Source organism: Neofelis nebulosa, chromosome 2 (assembly GCF_028018385.1).
Source record: "Neofelis nebulosa isolate mNeoNeb1 chromosome 2, mNeoNeb1.pri, whole genome shotgun sequence".
Taxonomy (NCBI): domain Eukaryota; kingdom Metazoa; phylum Chordata; class Mammalia; order Carnivora; family Felidae; genus Neofelis; species Neofelis nebulosa.
In genome coordinates, this window is record NC_080783.1 from 100518011 (window position 1) to 100543119 (window position 25109).

The window sequence follows — 25109 nt, forward strand, 5'->3', positions numbered from 1 at the left end:
TGATGAAATTATGGGTGATATTTTTTCTTCCTTGGAAATTACTGTATTTTCAGTGTCCTTCCAAAATAAGGATATATTATTTGTGAAATCATAAAAAATAAAAATAATAACCTTTTTGCTTAAAAACTTTAGATTTAAAAAAAACTTAAATTTTTGCTAAAAAATTTTACACCCAATTTAACTTAAAAGTAAGTCAGTCCTTAATTCTACAGAAAAAAAAAAAAAACAGTAAATGACAGAGATCAAAAAGAAGCCCTTTCCTATTTTGGTAACTGCAAGGACTTATTAGACTACATTATCTGATAATTTCTACTCTGTAAAGGACATTGAGAGGTCATCCACTTCATTTCCTTATCATCACACAAGATGCCTCTGAAATTATCCAAGAAAGATTAGAACCCATCCTATTTTAGACCTTTTGAGAAGTTTCCATGTCTTCCTTTGCTGGTGCTTTTCAGCACTTAATAATGTTTTGCTGACAGAATATTTAAATTTTTATATTTAATGGTGGCTTAATGAAAAGTTATGAAGGAATGACTGCTTTTTAAAACCAGACAATACTCATCACTGACTTGTGATCTCATAATTGTTTTATCCTTCTCCAGAATCAAGTAAAATTACTAAAAAATACTAAATCATTTCTGTCTCCTTAAAAAACAGACTTTCTGGGATGCCTGGGTGGCTCAGTCAGTTAAGTGTCCCGACTCTTGATTTCAGTTCAGGTCATGATCTCATGGTTCATGAGTTCGAGTCCCACGTCAGGCTCTGTGCTGATGGTGTGGAGTCTGCTTGGGACTCTCTCTCTCTCTTTCTCTCTCTTTCTCTCTCTCTCTCTCTCTCTCTCTCTCTCTCTCTCTCTCTCTCTTTCTCTCCCTCTCTCTCTCTCCCTCTCTTCTCTCTCTCCCTCTCTCTCTCTCCCTCTCTCTCTGTGTCTCTCCATCTTTCTTTCTCTTTCTCTCTCTCAGATATAAATAAACTTAAAAAAAAATCAGTCTTTCTTCTATGACTGAAGTTTCACCTCTCTGGGAGCACTTGCTTCCACAGGGTGGACATCTTCCTTGGGAGCAGGAGGTGAACCCATGTGGCGAGAGCATCCGGATACACCAAGGTCGTGCCAGACTCTGTACTAGGCTCTTTTGGTATGATCTTTAGTTCTCCAATCATACCCTTCTACATATATTTTTAACCCTACTCTGCAAACTACTCAGACAAGCACCAATGTGATCATAGATTTCCTTTGTATGAAATGCTTCCATAGTTCCTTATGGTCAAAGGAAAGTAAAAAGGTGTTAGTTGACTCATCAGCCTAATGCATGAGGCCTTTCTCAGACTTCTCTTGGTGCTCAGAGGGCTTCTCATCTATGAGGACTTCCTCAGTTGCTACTTCTGCCCACAACGTTCTTTCTTATCTGAAACTTTCAAAAGTTATGCATCTTTCCACATTCAGCAAAATGCTACCTCTTCAGTGGAGCCTTCATGGCATATTCCCTACCATCCTGAAAATTCCTTCATTGGGGCTACTTCATCAGCATATATTTCTAATTTATATTCTGTAACTATGAAACTCAGCTATTTTTTTGAGGACTGAGCCTATCAAATGTGTACTTATAACTTTAGGGGCATATACACATAAGATGTTTAATAGATGTTTGTTGAATAAATGACATGAGAAAGAAAAATAGCTCCTGAGAGCTCAGGGTAGCCTGGAACTTAGAGAAAAACCTTGGTGTTTTTCTATTGGGCATAATCTCACACAGCACCAATCTCAGACAAGGCCACACAGTGCCTGATGAATCAAGGCAAAAACATGGTATTACCCAAACCACAAAAATAGACCAGTATCCACTATCTTGGCTAATATGATTCATTGATGTTTCTTTTTTCAATCATAGCTTTAGCCTCTCTTTGCTCTCCTTGTTTTCTAGGTAAAAATTATTAATACATCCAACATGGAATAACCTCAATTCTTAACAGCATTCTATAGAGAGCTGCTTCTTTGAATTTTTTTCACAATCACCTAACATAAGCCCAATTCCTATTCTGCGTCCTCTCCAACACCCTCTAATGAGATGTCCCTTCATTTTCCCATTATCCAGTTACCTCTGTGTTCCTGCAGGTCTTTGGTTAAAGACTTTAAGAGAATGAATGAGTGAATGAATGAATGAATGAATGAACGACAACTCTTACATATATTAGACTAAAATTTCTGTGTATTCAGGGATGTCATGTTTTCCCTCCATCTCAAATGTCTAGATTTAAATAGTCACAAAACAAATGTGGGATGAATGAAATAGCCTTGATTCTCTCACTGCCTTGGTTTCTGCACCCCCCCCCTTCTCTGCTGGGATCACTTTGTGGGAGATTCAACCTCTACCATTGCCACTGTCGACTCCTCCCTGCCCCAGCACTGAGAATCCACACTAGGAATTTCTATCTTCATTTATCCCAAAGTCTTCTCAAGTCTAAGTTACAAGCTCTGAAGGCCTTTTTATTTTGCTTTTACTTGGCCAATATCCAAGAATGTCGTTTGACCTCACAGTTTTTTGGTCAAGGTATACCTGTTTAAGTGTAAGAACCCTCAGTTCTTACATTTTGGCTGATGAGAAAAATATCCCTTTTATCACCAGCTGCCTCACTTAGTATTTCACACTCTTCACAATATTGAAAAAACCTGAATATTTGCAGGTACAGACTAAGCACCTGATTTTCTACTCATTTAGGAAAGCTAGTATCTAAGTCCTTTAGGGAGGAATTCTTCTTAGGACAGACCGTTTGGGAAAAGTATTTATTTAAAGCATACATAAAGTTCTAAATGGCTCCCTATTACCAATATTTTATCAGGACATACAAAGCCCTTTGTGAATGAGCCCCTTCTATTAGTAACATAATTATGAGAGATACAATTAACAACATTAAGTTGCATGGTTAAGTTCAATTATTGTGTTTGGAAACAAAAGGATAGATTTAGGTTATAAAAAATTGGCTTGAAATAAAAGGAAAGAAATGTCCAAAAGTACAAGTATGATGTATTATATGTCCATTTAGCAACTACTGATACCTATTAACATAGGTCTGTGTTTTGGTTTATGTTTTCCTTTTTGATAATTTGGATCTCAGCAGCCTAATATGCTCTTCATGTACTTAAGGGAAAAAACAAACAAAAGATAGCAAACCACATCCTACATGATGATGGCAGGATAATACCAAGAAGTGGATATAGAGGCTTAAGAATATGAAATTGTGGCCTGTAGCCTCCCCGCCCCTCCCGCAATACTTTACCCAAGGATCCCCCTGGCTTGCCTGCCCACTGTGGCTGGCAAGGAAGCAGCATTTGATGAGGCAGAGGAAGAAGGTGTGATCAACGAAGAGTACAAAGTATGGAAAAAAAACCCACACCTTTTCTTTACGATTTGGGGACGACCCATGTTCTGGAGTGGCCTAGCCTAACTGCACAGTGACTTCCAGATATAACCAGACCAGAAGGGAAAGACTTCAGCATTCATCGACTTGTCCTAGGAACACACATGTCAGATGAGCAAAACCACCTTGTGATAGCCAGGGTGCATCTCCCTAACCATGATGCTTCCCACTATGACAGTGAGAAAGGAGAATTTGGAGGTTTGGGTTCAGTTAGTGGAAAAATTGAAATAGAAATCAAGATCAACCAGGAAGGAGAAGTAGACAGCGTACACTATATTCCCCAGAACCCTTGCATCATTGTAACAAAGACTGCATTCAGCGATATTCTTGGTTTTGACCATACAAAACATCCTTCCATAGCAGACCCTTCTGGAGAGTGCAGCCCAGACTTGCATCTCCGTGGACATCAGAAGGAAGGCTATGGGCTCTTTTGGAACCCAAGTCTCAGTGGACACTTACTTAGTGCTTCAGATGAACTTACCATCTGCCTCTGGGACATCAGTGCTATTCCAAAGGAAGTTGTGGATGCGAAGACCATCTTTACAGGGCATAGTAATAGTATGCAGTAGCAGAAGATGTTTCTTGGCATCTGCTCCATGAGTCTCTGTTTGGGTCAGTTGCTCATGATCAGAAACTTATGATCTGGGATACTCGTTCAGACAGTACTTCTAAACCACGTCACTCAGTTGATGCTCACATTGCCGGAGTAAACTGCTTGTCTTTCAGTCCTTACAGTGACTGCATTCTTGCCACAGGATCAGCCAACAAGACTGTTGCCTTGTGGGATCTAAGAAATCTGAAACTTAAGTTGCATTCCTTTGAATCACATAGGATGAAATATTCCAAGGTCAGTGGTCGCCTCACAATGGGACTATTTTGGCTTCCAGTGGTACCGATCTGAGACTGAATGTCTGGGATTTAAGTAAAATTGGAGAGGAACAATCCCCAGAAGATGCAGAGGACAGGCCAGCAGAATTGTTTATTCATGGCGGTCACGCTGCCAAGATATCTGATTTCTCCTGGAATCCTGATGAACCTTGGGTGATTTTTTCTGTATCAGAAGACAATATCATGCAGGTTTGGCAAGTGGCAGAGTACATTTATGATGATGCAGACCCTGAAGAAGTGGATCCAGAAGGGCAAGCATCATAGATATGTCTGTACTTCTTGTGATTTTAGACTCCCCCTTTTTTCCCTCTCAATCCTGACATTGATTTAACACTGGTTTTGAGACACAGACTGTGTTTGGTTATCCCTCTATGATAGGTACCATCAACACCCAAACAGAGGGTGTTTTCTAAATATGAACTGGGGGATTTGATTCAGTAAAACCACAGACTTCTATTTAAGTTTTATTTAGGAATTTTCTAGTAACAAAGGTCTAAAGTAATCACAGAAAGGGGAATATTGTGTGTAGTTATTTTTCTTCTTAGGCTGTATCCCCAAGTTTTTCAGACTCCTTTAAGTAAAGGCTACAGTGAGGAAGGAATAGAGCCAAGTGAGGAGTTAGTCCTTGACCACTAGTTTGGTACCACCTCTATTTTGGGTGACCTGTTTCACCAGCAGGCCTGTTACTCTCCATGACTAACTGTGTAAGTGCTTTTAATGGAATAAATTGCTTTTCTACATTAAAAAAGAATGAAATTGTGAATATTCTGCTCTTTCTAACCTACAGAATTGACCTATGGATTCCATATAATTCAACCTAATAGCCTAATTTGAATTGGTGCAGGCAGGAATGGGAGATTCTAGATAGATACTGGGTGAAACCTGAGTGGTGTTAAAAGGTGACAAAAGAAAAGAGGTACTTTTTGTTCTGTGTGGTGTCTGAGTCCAGGCATTTATGTTTGACAACAACATGAGGTATACAGTAAGCCCCTGTTCCTAGTGGCCTGATGGTCAGCAGGGTAAGTAAATCACTAGCAACACTGACTTACATCCTCTGCCTGTTAGTGAGAATCAATAATACATCATCCCGACTGTGGAACTTTTGAGAGTAAGGGCGCACTGTTAATAACTACTTCAAGAAAATGCTCCCAGACCTGGACTGTCTGAGGCAAGTTCTCTAGGGTTACTCTGCTTTTCACAAACATCACTGCAAATGACCGATCATAAGACTTGTACTTGAGGCCTTTGGTCTACCTTCTTGTCATTCTTCGTGAGTTTAATTGGGGTGGACAGAGTGAGAGATCATATTACGATAACTTCTTAATTCTTGACCTTATCAGATACAAAACCTCTTTAACATATTTTAATATTTCTTAATGGATAATAATACACATTTCAATACTTCTTTATCTTCCTAATATTCATTAAAAACTAGGGGCGCCTGGGTGGCTCAGTTAAGCGTCAGACTTCAGCTCAGGTCATGATCTCACAGTTCATGGGTTCAAACCCCACGTCAGTCTCTGTGCTGACAGTTCGGAGCCTGGAACCTGCTTCAGATTCTGTGTCCCCCTCTTTCCCTACCCCTCCCTTGCTCACACTCTGTCTCTCTCTTTCTCTCTCTCTCTCTCTCAAAAATGAATAATTGTTTGAAAAAAATAATAAAATAAAAATAAAAACTATAACCCACCCATAAACACTATTCCAAAAAGCAATGTAATGCTTTTACTGAACTCTGAAAGAAAAACAAAAGAAAGCAATTCATAGTAAAATATTATTCCATAAATAAATGCTTAGAATATCTGCACTACACAGTAAAGTGAAAGGACCACATATTTGCCACAATTTAGAAGAATAAGTTTGAGTTTAAGAAATGTAAAATAATATTCAGCTGAATAATATTATCCCTTTTTTACTTGACATTTAAAACAAAGGCCAAGTAAATACAATTTTTTTCTACACATAGAAAAACATTACATACAATAGCTACAAAGGCAACATAATAAGGTTAATCATTTGGCGATTCAAATATCATGACTGATGTTATAGTCAGTGACGTGATTATCCAGATTCATGAATAAAACCTTGATAGTATTCCTATAAATCATAAACAGGGACACCTGTTGGTTGACTCAGTTGGTTGAGCATCTGACTCTTGCTTACAGCTCAGGTCATGATCCCCGGGTAATGGGATCAAGCCCCACGTCAGCCTCTGTGCTTAGCATTGAGCCTGCTTCAGATTCTGTCTCTCCCTCTGTCTCTCTCCTCTACTTAAGCGCTCTCTCGCGCGCTCTCTCTCTCTCTTTCTCTCTCTCTCCAATAAAAAAAAAAATCATGAACAATCTTACCTTAACATTATTGACTATTATAGTCCTGGAAATTTTAGTATGTATTAAATCCCTAAAAAATATTTTTGTTTATTTATTCATCAGAGCCAGTGTGGTTCTAGGTTCTGATATTTACAAATAAACTTTTTTCTACGGAGTGTGAGGTGGGACGATCACATCTGTGTGGAATGTAGCATATCATCCTTATGCAGAAGAGTCCCGCGCATTGCAGAGTATCTAGAACCCCTGGCGTTTGCCCATTGGATGCCATATATTCCTCTCAACTTTACTGACAATTAAATTTGGCTCCACAAGTTTCCAAATTCATGAATCCCACAATTTACCAAATACATTAACCTATGAACTCTCCTTGTTCCTTCTGGTCACCAAGGAAGAGTGAGATCACTGAAATAATGTGGTCAGAAAGGCACTGACCCTACATACTGTATGGAAGTTAACATTTATGTGGCATCAGTATAGCTACAAAATTTAATCAGTCCAGTAGAAAATGTCAGAGAGACTAGCTGGTTTACAATCCTTTCAGAAGAAAAGAAAAGCTGTAGTGACTAAACATTATAATTACTTTTGTGTACCACCAACCACTGAGTCTGTGAGTCTGTTGTTACTGAATTATTTTTGCCATACTTTACAATCGTATTGTAAGTATGAAGTTTTTGTTCCAGATGGAAGCCAACCTTTAGCAATGGAGTTTATAGGATCAAAACTGTGTGTGCACTTTTTAAAAACTTAGTGTTAGATTTTGAGAGACTGCTCCCAAACTGTAGCCCAAATTTCTACTCCCAAGTTTCTGAGGCAGCACACTTTGACTGTACGATTCAGCTACCTTACACTCCCAATTTTAAAAGACCACTGATGTTAACTTAGAATCTAAATGTGTATAAAATATATCAAGTCAGTCTACCTTACTTACAGTTTCTATAAAGCTATATACATAAAACATAATACAGACATCTTTACATTTATTTTACTTATTACTTAACACATTTTATATATGTTCAATGCAAAACTACTAATTTCAATCTATGTTTTAATTAGTAGAGTAATTTTTCTTTTGGTCTTCTGAAAATGAAAAATTGGGTATCTTATGTTCAACAAATCAAAGGAAAAATGCTCAAAAGATCTTTTTCTGAGAGTATAAATGTCTGCAGCCTGCACATTCTTTGGCTTTCCATAAATTGTCATTCCCTTCCCATGAGCGCTGTCAGTCCATAATGACCTTGAGTGGTAATCCTCATTGGTAATCATCTCTAATTTTAGACCATATATCCTGGCTCTTGTGATATGTATCAATAATGACACATGATTGCTGTCTCCTGGGATTCATTCATAAAACAATATCATCTATTTGGTTTATATTTTCAAATGGACCTTTGGTTTCCTAGGTGAGGTTAACTCTGACTCTCTCAGTTTGCTTTCTTGTGAAATTAAGGATAGAAATGACTATAAAACTCAGTTTTATCATTTAGCATCTGAAAAATGTGAGGAGCACATCACATTGGGAAAACAGAGATGCATGTATGACAAAAACAATTTCATTTAAAAAAAATTGTAATGTTTATTTATTTTTGAGAGGGACAGACTGTGAGGGGGGAGGGACAGAGAGAGAGGGAGGCACAGAATCTGAAGGAGGCTCCAGGCTCTGAGCTGTCAGCACAGAGACCAGCACGGGGCTTGAACTCAGGAAGAGTTGAGATCATGACTTGAGCTGAAGTCATATTCTTAACTGACTGAGCCACCCAGGTGCCCCGGAACAATTTTAAATGGCTAGTTTTATGGAGATATGGACATAACGTGAAGAAATATCCCTCACGACACTTACTTGGAAAACGTGAGTTTCCTTTTTTGGCCACATATTTGTAAAGTATTGATAGCTGACAGAAGTCCTTCATAACAGTGATCTTAATCTCATCTCGTAACCCTAAGAGATGCCAGTTTCTCTGTAGTTATACCAAGGAAAACTTTATTACATGTGCTCTCTTCGAGAGAAACAAAAGATTTATGGAAATGTTTCAATGGGACTATTAAAAGAAACCCTTAAAGACTCAGTGGACTATTTCTTTCCTAAAATAACAAAACACCATCTGTCAGACAGAATTTGTGTGGAGAGAGGATAATAACTTCATTTACTATATACACCAGGAGAACTGATAAATCTTCTTGAGGTCATGGATGTTTTTTGGAATAGTTTCAATTTAAATTTTATTTGTGAAGATGGCTGTCAGGAGGCATGTTGGAGGCAGTCAGTGATGTGTCATCATGATGCTGGCTGTTCACAACACAATGTGGTAAGAGAGACCGCTGAATGCATAAGACAAGAAAACTAGACCAGAAGGCAAAGGCCAGAGAGACTGGAATCTCGAGTCAGTTTTGTTTAAGAGCCAAATGTTAGGGATATTTTATGGAAAAACATAGGGGAAAGAAATGAGGAGTGGTGGAGAGATTAGGTTCAGTTTATCTCAGTCTTTGAGTTGCCTTCTAAACTCATGGTATTGGCAACATTGGCAAGTACAGATTTTGATGATTTGTCTTCAGGGAGCTCAGTTCAAAAGCAGAGATACCGAACACAAATGAGAAAGGCAGTGGGCTAAATAATGGTGAGACTCAGCTAAATTTAATATAATCTCTATCATTGAGGTACTCATAAAATAGTGTGGAAGCCAGGCAACCCGAGCAGGTAATCCCAAGGGATAAATATAATAAGTAGGTATATTAGTATTCTCCAGAGAAACAGAACCAATAGGTTATAAATACATATATGTATGCATATATGTACAAGGAGAGTTATTATAGGAATTGGCTTGGTGGAGGCCAGAAGTGCCATGATCTGCCATGTGCAAGCTAGAAAACCAGGGAAGGTGGTGATGAAATTCAGTCTGAGTCTGACCAGGGTATTTGAGTTTGAAAGCCAGAGAACCAAGAGCACCGATGTCCAAAGGCAGGAGAAGATAGATATCTTAGCTCAAGCAGAGAAACAGAATTCACACTTCCTCTACCTTCTATTCAGGCCCTCAAAGGATTGGATTATGCTACTTACATTGGGAAAGGACATCTGCTTACTGAATTCACCAATTCAAATACTAATCTCTTCCCTCAAAGACACACTCCGAAATAAAGTTTGGGGCACCTGCGTGGCTTAGTTGGTTAAGCACCGACTTTGGTTCAGGTCATGATCTCAGGATTCGTGAGTGCGAGCCACACATCAGGCTCTGTGCTGACAGCTCAGTGCCAGGAGCCTGTTATGAATTGTGTGCCTCCCTCTTTCTCTTTCTCTCTCCCTGCTCCTCCCCATCTTGCGCTCACTCGCTGTCTCACTTTCTCTCTCAAAATACAATAAACATTTTAAAAAAGAAAGAACGTTTTACCAGCTATCTAGGTATCCCTTGGCCAAATGAAGTTGACATAAAAGAAATTGTCACAGAGAATGAATGAAGGTGGACAGGCATTGTAGGCAGAGACAATGCCACAAGCAGGAACTCTACCTCCTCCTTCTTATCATCATGAATGTCACCATCACAGAAGTACTAGTAATGCTAATAATAATAATAGTTTGTATGTAGCATTTACTTGTTAAGTACACACACACACACACATATATATATATATAATATATATATACCATATATATATTATATATATATATATAATATATATGCCGTATATATATATTATATATATTTATATATATAATATATATACCGTATATATATTATATATAATATATATATAATATATTATATATATATACCATATATATATTATATATATAATATATATATATAACTTTAATTTTCTAAGCAAATTAGAAGTTAGGGGAATTAGTATTTTTAATGAAATATACTGAAACTTAAAGATGCTAACTGATTGGGTTTGGATTTATTTAAATCTACACAGACTGACTCCAGAATATGAACTCAAAATCACAATATTATACGGTCTCATTCATGTATCATGTGTATGTGTGGGGACAGGTTGGGGGTAGAGGAGGGTGGCTAGCAATTTGCTGTAAGGTAGAGTACAGTGGGAGATAGGAGTGGAGTAGTTAGACAGCTCATACTGAACTTGTTGGGAAAACAAAACAAAACAAAAAGCAAAACAGGCTCAAAATTGAGTCATTTGCTTCCATACCAGCAAATGAAGACTTGATTGAAGTTTCAACCTCTCCCAGAAGGTTGCCCTTTAAAACAGTCAGTCTGGAGTTTCCTGAGTAGTACTGGTAGCACAATTTGCATCATATAATGCCTGCCATCCCCTTCTCCCAAAAAAATGATGACCTTGCCTGAAACAATCCTTTCTGTTCTCCTGCTGAGAGTTTCCTTGCCACGCTTTCCCTCTACCTATAACAACCTTCCATTTTGTACAACTCCTTAGAGCACCTGTCTGTTCACCAGAAGGGATGCTGCCCAGTTTGTGAATAATTGAATAAAACCAATTAAATCTTCACATTTGTTCAACTGAGTTTTTGTTTTTTAACAGATTTGGTGGCAGCAATGGGATCAAAGTGAACTCAGCATTTGGGGATGATGAGAGACATGGGCATGGGACCCTGCGAACACTTCTGAGTTCATGGTCTTTCTCACCATTTCCTAGGGCTGTTGGTAAGCTCCTCTTGGTTTGAGCTCTGCTCTATTTGGTTTACGCTTCTGGTCTAAATGGCTTTCCAATCCAGGGCTTGGTGGGTCAGCTTGAGCTGGCAGATGGTTCCATCAAGAATCTGATTCCCTAGCCTTTGGCTCAGTGGGGAATTCCCCAGTGTTTGGTATCCAGTCCACAGTCTCTGTTTGCTAATCCATGTTGGGAATTGTTGGTGGTTTTGACTGGAGTTGGACAGGGTCCAGTTTAAGAACTGGACTGGATCTGGTTTAGGCTGGATAGGGTCTAGTGGAAGCCTCACGTGAATAAAATTTGTTTAAATGGGATCCTTTATATCCAAAGAGTTGAGCACTCCACCTTCAACCTAAGATAATTCATATGTCAAAGAGACGCATTTTGGGGGTAGCATATTTTGCTTCCCTACAGTCCCAGAAGTTTCACAGTCCAAAAGTAAAGTTGGTAGATTGTTTCATCTTATTGAATGAGTCTCTTAGTCCAGACAGTAGATAGGTTCAGTTAAACTTATTTCAGGAGAAGGTGGTGGTGTATTACCTAAGTAAGGCTTATGGTTCACGTAACCACATATTAAATAAGAGTCATTTCCATGGAAATCAAAGTAAAACAGTGATTAATGAATGGAGCAAATTATAGACTGGTTTCTGAGTTCTGAGGGTAGCCAGTCAAGAAGATTTCTAGATGTCAGGGTCAAAGGATCTTTTGTAGTTTGAATGTCTCTGATGATGTCATTGGGTATTGACAGACAAACTTTCTGAGTGGCCCCACGTCAACTGGCACAAAGATTACCCATATTCAAGCTTTTGTGGTGATTTCTCTAGAGGTTATATCAAGTTGTTCATATTCACTTTTCAGGGCTTCAGGAAAAAAGGCAGTTCTAGTTCTCATGACTCTAAGTCAGAAGGGTAGAAAAAAAAATGAAAAATTTACTTTGGAGAGTTATATCCAGACATTGGAGGAAACTAGAATTCAGGATATAGTTCAGTTTACAATGGACAACATGAGAATCTAATATCTGCAAAAATATGCTATTGAAACATCCTTTGTTTTCTCTTTACAATCACCCTCATTTCTATCAAAGATAGCCAACTTCAGACTACTTTGTAAAATAAGTCTAGTTTCAGTAAATTTGGCATGATTGTTTGTATAACCGTAGCAAGAATATTGATTAATCTCATAGGCTCTTTTAAGTCTTCTTTGCTGGAACTTTTTATAAGGAATCTACAGATTCAACTTTTAAGAACCTCACGAGGCTGAGAAGCCAAGTTAAGTATGTGCTATCAGATTTTGTCTGCAGTACTTATAGATCTGGGTTAATTCCTCTCTTCTGAGGTTCCTGTATCTGCCAGGACCTTCTTTACTCACCTGATAAAGCTGCTGGGAATCCTGTAAGCAAGGTATCAGGCCACTATATCCAAACACCTTTCTGGGCTCCATAAAGCCATCCTTAGTTCTTTAAAGTCGTCTGGTCATACCTGAGTATATGCGTGTCTCTACAAATATGACATTCCAATCAAAGCCTTGGTAATATGACCACTGTTTCCAGTTGGGTCCTCTGACAAAGAAAACAGATTCTTATTGAACTTATGCAAATAAACATATTACCTTAAAAGTAAGAATGTTCACTGACAATTTCTGAATTCTGGAGTTAACACGTAGGGAAAAAAAGATAATTGTTTCAGTTCTGCTTGCAAAGGTATAATGTACCCAATTGTGAATCATAGTTGGCTTAAGAGAAGAAGTTTCCTGATATCTTTGCACTGTTAACAAACAAAATTTGCAACTTTTAAAAACATTTTTAGTAAAAACTAAGAAGTAAGCAATTGTGAACTGTGATACATCAGCATTCTTTAGACTGGCAAAGTTTTAGATACATTTCATAGTTTCCAGAAGTGTGTTTCTTCATAATACAGTCTTTCAATAAAGCGTAAAACATGTTTACTACCAGACTCAAATTTATCCTCAGTTTCTCTGAAATTAGAAAGCGAAAAGTTGGTAAATCTTTGTTGAGTAATTAGTATTTCATTATTTTACCTTATTTGGAAATGATCCAAGCTATTCAAGGAATTCCCATCATTTAACTTACCAAAACTCTGAAGTTTCATATTACCAAAAACATTTTGGAAATTATTTTAAAGTATACATATCATAAAACATATATTTTGCTAAAAAGTTTACCTAAAAATTCTAATCACAATCACATCTGTTTACATCATTTGCTCCCAGCAATTATGTTTAGATTACTCACAAAAACTTCAGGAGTTATTAGACAAAATAAATCATCATTCTAAGTTGTTGTTATTATTGTTATTGTTATTGCTAATAAATTTTGCAACAGAGATAACATGAACCTATTTGAGTAGTAAACCCAGGTAGAATAAAAAGTAAGACATGTCTGTTTTAAATTAACTTTGATACTATTTTCCCAGATCATGTGAACCTGAAATTTATTTTAACTAAGTTTCTATTTTATTTTTGAGAATGTTTATGAAGACTAAATTAATATAAGTGCTTAATTTTCCTTAAGCCACTTACATAGAGCTATTTTATAAATTGACTTCAGCAATACCATGCTGAGGTAGAAAAATATAGTATCTGTAATGTACATGTGCATATAGACAAACAGAGGTCTTAGAGCTTCTGTTTTAAAATAATGTAAAACTCACTAATTTATAAATAGCTGAATAAATTAAATTTACTCAGATGGCCAAAGTTGTTTTACTATTTGTGGAAAGGAGTTTTAAGATTTGCACTTGTCCCTGGAAGTAATCTTAAGGAGGAGGCTATGATCTAAAGTTTGGGCAAGAGAGTGCGTTTTGTAAGTCCTCTTTTCTTTTTATTCCTTTACTCTTAGGTGAGTGTGGCATTGTTTTAGATACCTCCTGGGATGTTTATATTTCAAAGACATGTAAGATTTGTATCTTCATGAGGCAGAGAAAGAATGCAAGTTCTTTCAAGAAGTACTTTGATTTCCTAAGGCCACTACTTTACAAACCTTTTGAGATAAATAAGGGATATTTTAGGATTTGTAAGAAGGAATGGATGGACTTTAGATTGCCTCTAGAGTTGAATTTTTAAGATTTGTAAATCTCTAGATAAGGAAAGTTGCTCTCATTTTTTTTTCTTTTCTTCTTAAGTGCAGAACAATTGTACTTCCAATGTCCAGATTTTTTATATCTGCAAATATCTGAAGGCAAGTAGAAAGGGGTCTGAGTGGACTTTGATTTTTGTTCTAAGTCTAATTTCTGTTCTTCTGTCTTATTAAGGGAGTCCATAAGGCTAACTGTTAAACCAATTTGACACTTTTCAAAATGACAGCATTCTGATTTTTTTTTCAAATAGAACCTATTTAAAGGATCATCCTCTAGACATTGACAGGTAGGATCTTATTACTCTCACTAGCAAGTCAAACCATTAAGATTTAATGAGTTAAGGGGCGCCTGGGTGGCGCAGTCGGTTAAGCGTCCGACTTCAGCCAGGTCACGATCTCGCGGTCCGTGAGTTCGAGCCCCGCGTCAGGCTCTGGGCTGACGGCTCGGAGCCTGGAGCCTGTTTCCGAGTCTGTGTCTCCCTCTCTCTCTGCCCCTCCCCCGTTCATGCTCTGTCTCTCTCTGTCCCAAAAATAAATAAAAAAAAAAACGTTGAAAAAAAAAAAAATTAAAAAAAAAAAAATAAATAAAAAAAAAAAAAAAAAAAAAAAAAAAAAAAAAAAAAGATTTAATGAGTTAACCATGGACTCAGTAGGCATCCCCAAAGGAGAGTGCAAATAATGAAGCCCTTATAAGGTCCAGAAATTCACTGCCAAAGTTAGCCTAGGTAAGCAAAGGACCTTCGTTATCAAAGGCATGGATGCCTCTAGTCACAGACCTGCTAGTCTATGAAACTGGCCAAGTGCTACTGGAATGGAACTTCTCCAGAACTAACAAGACAATGAAGGTTGAGACAGCAAAGGTCCCTTATGGCCCAGGATTCCTTATGAAAACCTGCCCTGAGAGCTGGAAATGTTGAACAAACGATGCCAGTAAAAAGCCCAGGTTGTTAACTATGCTTTTGACCAACCAGCTTATTGGATTCATAGCCTATTTAGCTGTCCACCAGATGCATGCTGGTACCTGCACCCTCTGAGTGGTGGAGAATAGGGAAAACATTCTCACTGGTCATAAAGCCAAGTTCTCAAGACATAGGACAAGATGAAAGGGAAACCTCATCCTCCTTTCTTTATATACACATATAATTAACAGTAGACTCAAAATGACACCTCAGAAGAATGGTCATGGGGTTAGGAATTGTGTGGTGTTTTACAATGTACCTTGTTGCATGGAAGTTCTCTTGGTGTTGGTGTGTGACCTAGTGTCAATATATCCCATTCTGTGACCAACTTATCCTAACGTGGGAGTCTTTGGGTTAGGTGGAAATGCTCTAACAGTTCTTAGGTGCTTGACCCATGCCCACCAATTTTGTGGCTTTGGCTTCCAAGATGCCCCTTAGTAACAGCCTTTACCTCATGTGCACTTTAAACCACAGAATAGTTAGTCTAAGCAGAAACCAGTCTGATGAGAACTATGAGCTCATCACTCTATGAGGCTGGCTCAAACAGCAGACCCATGAGGGCCTATGCCTGTGTTCTGCCCCATGTTTTTTTGTTTGTTTGTTTTTGTTGTTTTGTTTTGTTTGCCGTATTATGACAACACAAAGACAAGAAAAACAGTGACCATCTCTGGAAGGAAATGAATGAGTCAAACAAAGAGTACTTTACCAAATTTACCAGAGTTGCTAAGCCCAAGGAACTAGTTCCACAGATATTTTTTTTTCCTGTTATCTAGATTCAGAAAGAAAGAGAAAAAGGACTATCTGTGCTTTCATTTTCATTGGGCCCCACAGACAGAGATTGGGAGGCTGACATGGTAAGAAATCTTACTTTCTGCCAGCTTTCACCAGTATCTCTCAGCTGCAGTAGGCTCAAAGTGAACAAGTGTCCAGCCAGGAAGATTTATCTTGCCAACTGTATCAACTGTTGGGGAGGAAAATTTTCCCTTATTATTCATGATTCTTCTGGCTGGTTTAAGAATTGCATTGACATGAAACAGATTACAAGAGAAAAATCAAATTTAATTACATATGTATGGGAAAACCACATAAACATGAGAGATTCCAAAGACAGTCAGGCAAAATGTGGTATATATGTCATTCTGTACTAAAGAGAAGTGGGGAGGGGTTGGGGGCTTCAAAGGGAAGGAAGGCAATTCATAGCAAGAGTGGAAGGGGTCAATATTTGGCAAACAAATATTTGCTGGACCATACAGAAACAATCGAACAGGGAGATAAATTAGCAAGCAGACTTTTATAGGTTCCTCTCTATACCACACCAATTCCTATTATAATGTAGTTGTCTCTGAAGATAGCTCCCTTCTTGGGAAAGGTCCTCTGTCTAAATTCTTTAAGCACTTAAGGGGGAGGCAAAAAGAAAAAACATCTTGAGTCTTCTGTTTCTTAAAATAGCCTGAAATAGCTACATGCCAAAGAGACATATTTTGGGGTGGCACATTTTGTTCCCATATAATGACTTTTTCAAATCCTGTATGGACTTCAAGATTCAGCTCAGGTGTAGTCTCTTTCGTGGACTCTTCTCCAGCTATTTAGATTTGTTGTTTCTGTTACAATTTAATCCTGAATTATCCCTTCATATATTAGTTTTTATAAAGTGTGATAGTGTATACAAGCAGGTTTTACATCTTGTACAATTCAATATTTTTTTTAATTAATGGAATATATGCAATCAGGAAACTCTTTAGTAAGTTGTAAGCCTGATCCTCGAACAATGCAGAGGTTTGGAGTGCCAACCCCCATCATTGGAAAATCTACTTATAACTTTTGAGTCCCCCAAAACCTGTTAATAGCCTACTGTTAACTGGGAATCATACTGATAACATAGATTAACACATATTTTGATTGTTATATGTGTTATATACTACATTCTTACAATAAAGTAAGCTAGAGAAAAAATGTTGTTAAGAAAATTATAAGGAAGAGAAAATACATTTGTAATACTATATGTATATTTATTGAAAAAAAAATGGTTGTATAGGTGGGTCAAGCCAAACTAAGACAGGAGCACTGGCAACCGGGCTCTGGGATGACAATGCTCTGTAGCCTGGTGACGTTGGTTCAGCAACAGCAGCTGTGGGGTACACCTGCAGGTGACAATGTCAGCCTGAAGGTGTAATACAACTGTCCCTTCTTCCTGGAGGTAAACCACCAGACTGTTGCCATTGACAGCTGTTGCCACATGTGAGTGTACTGGCCTTTGGGAGGTTCCAGGACTGGGGTGCCCCCACAAGGATGAGTCTGTGCCTGGCTCATAGGGGCTCAAGGACTAAGGTCTTCCCAGTACAGCCTCCAAGCTGGATGTGCAAAGGACTTGGGGAGCAGGAGCACTGGGAAACAAGGCTCCTTGCATAATACCATTCCTGCCCTCTGGGCACATTCCTCTGCTTCAGCCCAGCCTCCTGATCACTAGCCCTGGAAGCTTGACTTGACCACCTTATGGGCACACAGGGTGACCTGTAGCCCTGTGTGGTCTAGGGCCCCCAGGAGCTGTTGAAAACCCCAGCAGACCTCCCCAAGTACTCTAAAGGCACTGGGTGTGACCTCTGTGCCAGTTGTCTTTGATTCATTCTGATGAAGACCAGGGTGGGCAGATATAAATAAATGTCTAGTGGCTTTTGCTGTCAACTCTTAAAAAACAAACAAACAGAAACTTCATATAAGTGGGCCCTCATAGTTCAAACCCATGTTGTTCATGGGTCAACTATACTTCTCAGTCAGTATCCATTGCTTGGAAACTTCTCCAAAGAATGTTAATAAGCGTTTCATAGCAGTCAAAGAAAAACAACCCTAAAACTTAAATTGTTTTTTATTACAAGATTTCTCAGATTCTTTAATATGCTGCTATACATTATGAATGTACCACATGGGATCGATCTATCCATCAATGCATATTACTTATCTATGTAGTCTAGTTCATAAACTTTTTGGCTAAAGAATGCTTCCCCCACCCCCACCCCCAGAACATTTGGAGGGACTGTTTTCCTTGGAGTACATTTTGATATATGTTGAGGACTCTTTGAGGACAGTGAGCACATTTGCTGTCGTTTCACTCATTGTGCTTAGGAACCCAATTAAGTTCCAAATGATTAGGAAAGTAAGGGTCTGAGATAACATTTATCGAGTCCTAAACGTGTACAATGTTCTATGCCTAAGAACTTTGTATTTGTGGTCTAGTTAGTCTGTGCAGCATTCCTATATTATCTTTAGTATTTACCATATTACATGGTTGAGGACACTAAATTCAAGTGGTAATTTGCCCAATGTTGCACAACTGAGAGTTGCCAAGTTCAGATATAATCCCAATTTATGAAATGTTGAGTACACCTGCTACTTACTTCATCTCTATTATTATTTATATTCCGTAAATAGCCAGGCAGGACTTTAGGTGGTTGTTGATTTTTCATGATTTGTATATATTTTATGAGTAACATGAGAAAGGTTAGGTAATTAACTCATTTAAGTAAGTTAACATGGGCAAACCTCTACAGGAATTTAGTAATTGCAGTTATAACTATCAATTTTGCAATAAAAGAACTCATATCACTGCATTATTTCCCATTTCAATATTTAGAGGCAATAACAAGCACAAAACATTTACTAGGGATTAATGACCATCTGAAGTTAACTGTCCTCAACCCTATCTTAGGCAGTTCCCCCCCCCCCCCGCCCCATTTGTCATTAATTCCTTAAAAATGCCGCACATTTGAATTGCTATTTTTGAACAATAACACTTTGACTCTGTTGGCTGGACACAGTATAAGGGGTCATTATTATATCCTTTTTTTTTGTCTTTACAGTTATTTAGAATTAAAAGATGCAAAATCATAGACTTACTTAATCCTCATGACTATATATATTTGAAAAACATGTTATTGTTGATGTTTAGGACATTTTATCATCCTAAGTTTTTTACCTAACCTTTTTACTGCAGAAAAAAAATATTTCACTGATCTACTGGAATGGTCGGGTGACATTAATTTCCTCCTTATAAACCACCCAACTCTCCCCCCATTATAGATAGTAAAGAGGCTTATACTTATCCTCCAAATAATAGTGCATCTTGGAATATTTGTCATAGTAAATGTTGGTATAAAGTTATGTTCATAAATGCAAAATATTTTCCAGCCAAAAGAATATGCCCTTTGTGACCTGGTTGGCTATCTGGGGCAAGCAATATCTGATTTGTGGTTCTTTATCTTCCTACAAATTAGCTGAATGTGTCAGAGAGGGTTTATAGTACTCTATATTCTCAGGCAGATAAGGGGATGAGAAAAATATCAAGTCAGTTAATTCCTGTAAGCTGTTGACTAAGGGCTAAATACACTAATCTGCTAAAAAATATAGTTTGATGAACACGTTTCTACTTATCTTTGAGAAAATTAGTAAATAGATGTGTTAAGTAGATGCCTTATTTGACCTAGACATTTTTATCTTTCTAATCTAGGTTATCCAGATCATTTGTTTTCATTCTAAAGTTGACTTACTTGTTTCCATCACTACAAGTTCACAAGGCATAAAAACTATAATGACTTCTTTAATTTTCCATGGGTGAGGTGGGTTTTTTTTTAATGTTTATGTATTTTTGAGACAAGAGGTAGGTTTTTATTGTAAAATAGCTCAAAGTTAAAATAAGCCAGTTCATTGATGTCTGTTCAGAAACACCTAAATGATGATATCTTGATTTTGCTTTCTATTTCATTATTTATATAACCTTTAACATTTAATATGAGAAGGAAGGCTTGTGCCTCACAGAAGAGAGGGAAAAGACATCTATTCCGCCTTTAATTCCTTTTTGAAATCTGCCATTTACTGCTCCCTTTGATACAGTTCTTTCTTATGTTAAAATATATTCTATTACTTATATAAATAGCAGGACTGTCACTCTTAATGCAACTTGCCTTCATTTTTGCTTTGTAGTTTGCAAGGGACAAATGGGATGATTTTGAGGTATTTTATTACTGTGAATGCTGACTTTAATGTAAAGGTGAGAAAGTTGAAAAAAAAAATCTTTATAAAACTTGTGAAAAAGGAACACTTGCTCAACATGAGCTGTTTAATTAATATACCTGAAACTAAGATTAGTTAAAAATTCGTCTCGGTCTCTGATGTCCTATACACCAGGAAGGATATGACACTCATCTTGTTATGTATAATGTCTTAGTATCAAGTGTTCTAATTCTTTGCTCTAAGAAGATGGAGATTTCAGGCAATGGAAATTGTCATGGTTCCTTCAAATCATCCTGCCCAAGGCATGGCCACACTCACAATTTCAGGTAGATTTGGAATAATAAATATACTGTGGAGAAAGAAAATTGGAATGAAATAGGGAGACAGAATGCACTGCCTTTAGGGGCGTAGGTTCATTATGCCAAAAAGTAGAAGTGGTATGCTAGGAAACTGATACCAAATCTTAGTGAGTGGAATCTCATTACAGGGAAGAGGTTAGTTTCTGGTGATCAGCCCAGATAGCAAGACTAAATCTACTAATTAGAGAAGCAGAAGTCTGAGAAACACTCTCCCCTTACTAGGCTCACCTAATTAGGATCTTCTGGTGATCTTAAATGCTTAATCAAATGAAGGATCTATTCCTTTTCATCGTGTAATTGTGGGCAAGTTTACTTAACTTCTCTGGGTCTCCATTATTTAAATTTGCAAATCGGGAATGATAGTAGTATCTGCTTCATAGGGTTATTGGGAAATCAATTAATATCCTTCAGAGTGATGCATGGGAGAGTAAATCCTTTGCTGTCATTATTACATCAATCTATGTGGGGCTGCTTTTGCTAGAAGATGGCAAGGGAAGTACTTTGCATTGGATAATTTGGACAATGAGAAGTAAAATGAATTAACAAATGAATTATTTTTCTCTGTGCGAAGCAAGCTTTTAAAAAAAAATTCCTGAACTTAAAAATTAGTAGATCTGTTATCAAATTGTGTTCTCTCTTAATTTCTTCATTCTTTCTCATTCTCAGGCTTCTACCATACCTGATCTCATACTTTATAAACCACTTCAGATCATCTGAATAGTAGTCTTCCTCTTGGCCTCAAGGTCTTCCAGAATCTCAGGTGATTTCAAATCTTGGAGCATGACTTATTTTGTTTTCCTGGCCTCTATTTAGCTCCAGTGACTACCTCTCAACTATCCTTTAACATCCACTCCTGTAGCCATATCTTTGCTGCTATGATCATAGGCTCCTCCAAAATTGAAATCTTAAGTGACCATACTTCAGTCTATGACTGCAACCTCATGTTGTCCCAGGTTTCTTCTACCTTTCCCAATTCACCTTTTCTTTGACTTCATTGACACCTGTTTTTTTGTTTTGTTTTGTTTTCCATTCGGTGAGTCCACTTCTGACTCCACTTCCTCATGTGCCCTAATACATCTGTCACATGTAACTGGAACACTCTAACATGAGATAGTTCTCATATTCTACCTTCTCTCCTTTTATACAGGAGCTCCTGAGCAAATCTGAAGAAAATATTCTAACCACTCAGCTCTGTGATCTTAACAGGTTCCTGCTGCCCAGTCTTACTGAGCACTCAAAACTATCTAGTAATTTTTCACAGTGACTATTTCAGATTGTCTCTCGTCTTTTCTAGTTTCTACCCCATATTCTACTTCTATCCCTATGACACTCCTACATATAAACAACCCAATTCTGAAGAGAAAATCTCATTTATTGCCTATAGAAAAAATATATATATAATACTCAGAACTGTACACAGTAAGTCTTACATAAATGTTTAATGTTTTTATTGTCATTGTACTTTCCAGGAGGTGAAAGTCCCTCAATATTTTATCTCTCTGCCTTCATCTATACAATCTTCCTTGTCTTTTCCCATTGTCACAAAGGATAACACAGAACAAAGTTTTCTAAGGTGATACCTCTTCTTGTAATCATGGACCCATATTTACCTCAAGTAAAGTAATTGATCAATTTTCCTTCTCTAATGGCTCTTTACTATCATCATTTAAACATATTTTGATCTCTTCTATTCTTGTTTTCAACTGTGAGTCTGATCCTGTATCTTTTCTTCAGTTATCCTATGCGTAACTTTCATTTTTATAATTTTTGACAATTTCATCCTTCTGAAAATGTTTGTGGGGAAGTTGGTATTGAATCCAATTTCCCAATACCATATTTATAATCTCATTCATTGGTTCTTTTTCCTTTGTCCAGATGTTGATGTTTCCCCTGATTATCATATCCATATATGTGATTCCATTCACATCCATTGTTGCAAGAACTTTGCATTTTTTCCCATCAATATTTCTTTCCTTGAATTGTTCTAGACTGGTATAGCCAACTACTTACTGCCTACATATCAAACTTAAAATATGAACCCAGAACTCATCATGTCTTACCCTCCCACCCAAAATGTATCTACTTCTTATAATCACTGTACTAGTTAGTAGCACCATCAATTCTTAAGTAAAAAAATTTCCTGGTCCATTTTGACTATGGCTTTTATCTTTGCACCCAGATATAATCAACCCAGTCAATATTTTTTTTTAAATATACTTCCAAAATATCAAGTTTATTTTATTCTTCATTACTACTACCAATATACTCAATACACTCTCCAGGACTCCAGTCTTTATTTGGTTGAAACCATTCTCCACACACTATCCAAAATTATTTTGAAATACAGTCATGACAATAGCAAAAACTTATGTAGGCTCTCTGCACTGAGGTACACATAGGAGTAAGCTTCAGGTAACTTATTTGAACTGCATTTAATTATACTAACATCTTTTCCCTGTTTCCCTTTCAAATATTCAAATTTGTTCGTGAAAATAAAAGAGCCAAGCATACAAAATAATTGAATTATCAGAAAAGCACCATCATTCATCAAAATTACATTTCTTTGAACTTAAATGAGCTTACAATGGCATATATTTCCCAAAGCTAAAAGTAAATACTCTCATTTATTAAACACATATCATATTTTTATACTAATAGACATAATGTATTTTAGATGGTAAAATTGATAATGAGTTTATAATGTTGAAAGAAAGATGTTATTTACCTAATGGTGTAAATTTTATTATCATCTTAAAATCATCTTAAAATTTATGAATTAAAAATATCATTAGGATTTATAGAACTGATACTTTAAGATTTGACAATTTGATAATACTTTTTGTAAGTCAACTGAAAAGGTCTGGTTATACTGAAGCTAGCTCTTCCAAGAAAAATGAAGTGTCTCTTATTAGAGCAGTGCTTTCATTCTTTAGTTGGAGGTATGGCTAACCAATATATACTATTTAATAAATAATAGTTGAATGAATGTCTGGTTCTCCGAGCTTTTCTCTAGGCTGTACTAAAAAACGTTCTTTTGAGGATAGCTGTTTAAATCTGCCTAAGTTATTTCTTGCCTACTACTACCATACTTTTATTTATGATCATTCCTTGTCATTAATCCATGCTTGCAGTTTAATATTTATTTGTTGATATTGCACTAAAAAGTTTCCTTGAGATACACTGCAACATTTCAACATTATGTTCTAATAAATGCCCTTACGCAAACATCAGTGTTTATGGGGCATAAATTAGAAAACGATGTTTTGTTTAGCAGTATTTTAGTTTGTTTGTTTTTGCCTTTTCTACTCCTAAAATATGCTGCCTAAGAATTTAATTTCAGAGCTATCATTTTCTGAACACTTTAATACCATTTTAAGTGAATTCAGGTTTCTTTAATATAATTATAAAGACTAACTTAGGGGTACCTGGGTGGCTCAGTTGGCTAAGCATCCGACTTTGGCTCAGGTAATGATCTTGCAGTTTGTGAGTTCAAGCCCCACATTGGACTCCACATTGATAGTGTAGAGCTTGCTTAGGATTCTCTCTTTCCCTCTTTCTCTCTCCCCTCCCCCACTTGCTTTCTCTTTCTCTCTCTCTCTCAAAAATAAACTTTGAACATAAAAAAATAAAAATAAATAAAGACTAATTTACATAAAGCTGACTAATATAAATTAAATCTTGAGATACTTAAATTTTGACAGCCCTGTATTGGCAATCCAGTACTTTATATGTAGACAGCTCAAATTCATTTAACTTTAATTAATTATTTCTTTATTCAAATAATTGTTCAAAATTTATAACCAACAAACTTAGGCCTTTTTCCCACAGGGATGCCTTTCTCTATAAAAAATACTGAAAATTACATTTTACAGTTGTTTCAGTATGAAGATGAATACATTCCAGAATCAAATTATTATTATATTTTCATAGCATTACACTATTACCTTTTTTTCCTTACTTTAAAAGAAATTAAAATTAAGTCTTTTCTCCCTAAAATTATATTGAGCACTGTGCCCACAGTCCTGAATGGACAAGCCAGTAGTTCAAAATTAACAACCTTTTGTTTTGAATCTTGTTTCTACTCTCACCCACCTGCTCAAAATATGGGGTGAGCATTGAACTCTGAATGACAAATAGGAAGAATTCATTGTGGTTTATTGTTTACTTACTCTATTTAAAAAATTTATTTTGGTTAGCACTATTAGATACTTTGGCCCCAAATATGTAATTTAAAGGCCTGATCTTTCTTAACTTATTTGCTGACATTAGCAATCTTTGGATAACACAAAAAGTATAAAATATACCAGAAAAATAAATATTGATCTTTTACTACTTCAGATACTTCCTGTCAGGTAATTTATAACTAAACAGTTAAATGATTGTCAATTCATCATTTTTTCATTAATATAAAATGACAGTTTTTTTAAAGTATAAAATA

At 36.7% G+C, this 25109-nt stretch overlaps 1 pseudogene; it reads left to right on the forward strand.

Moving 5' to 3' along the window:
• The window catches only part of LOC131490580 (histone-binding protein RBBP4-like), a 58160-nt pseudogene extending 53588 nt beyond the window's left edge, over positions 1–4572 (forward strand).
• The last annotated feature ends 20537 nt before the right edge of the window (positions 4573–25109 follow it).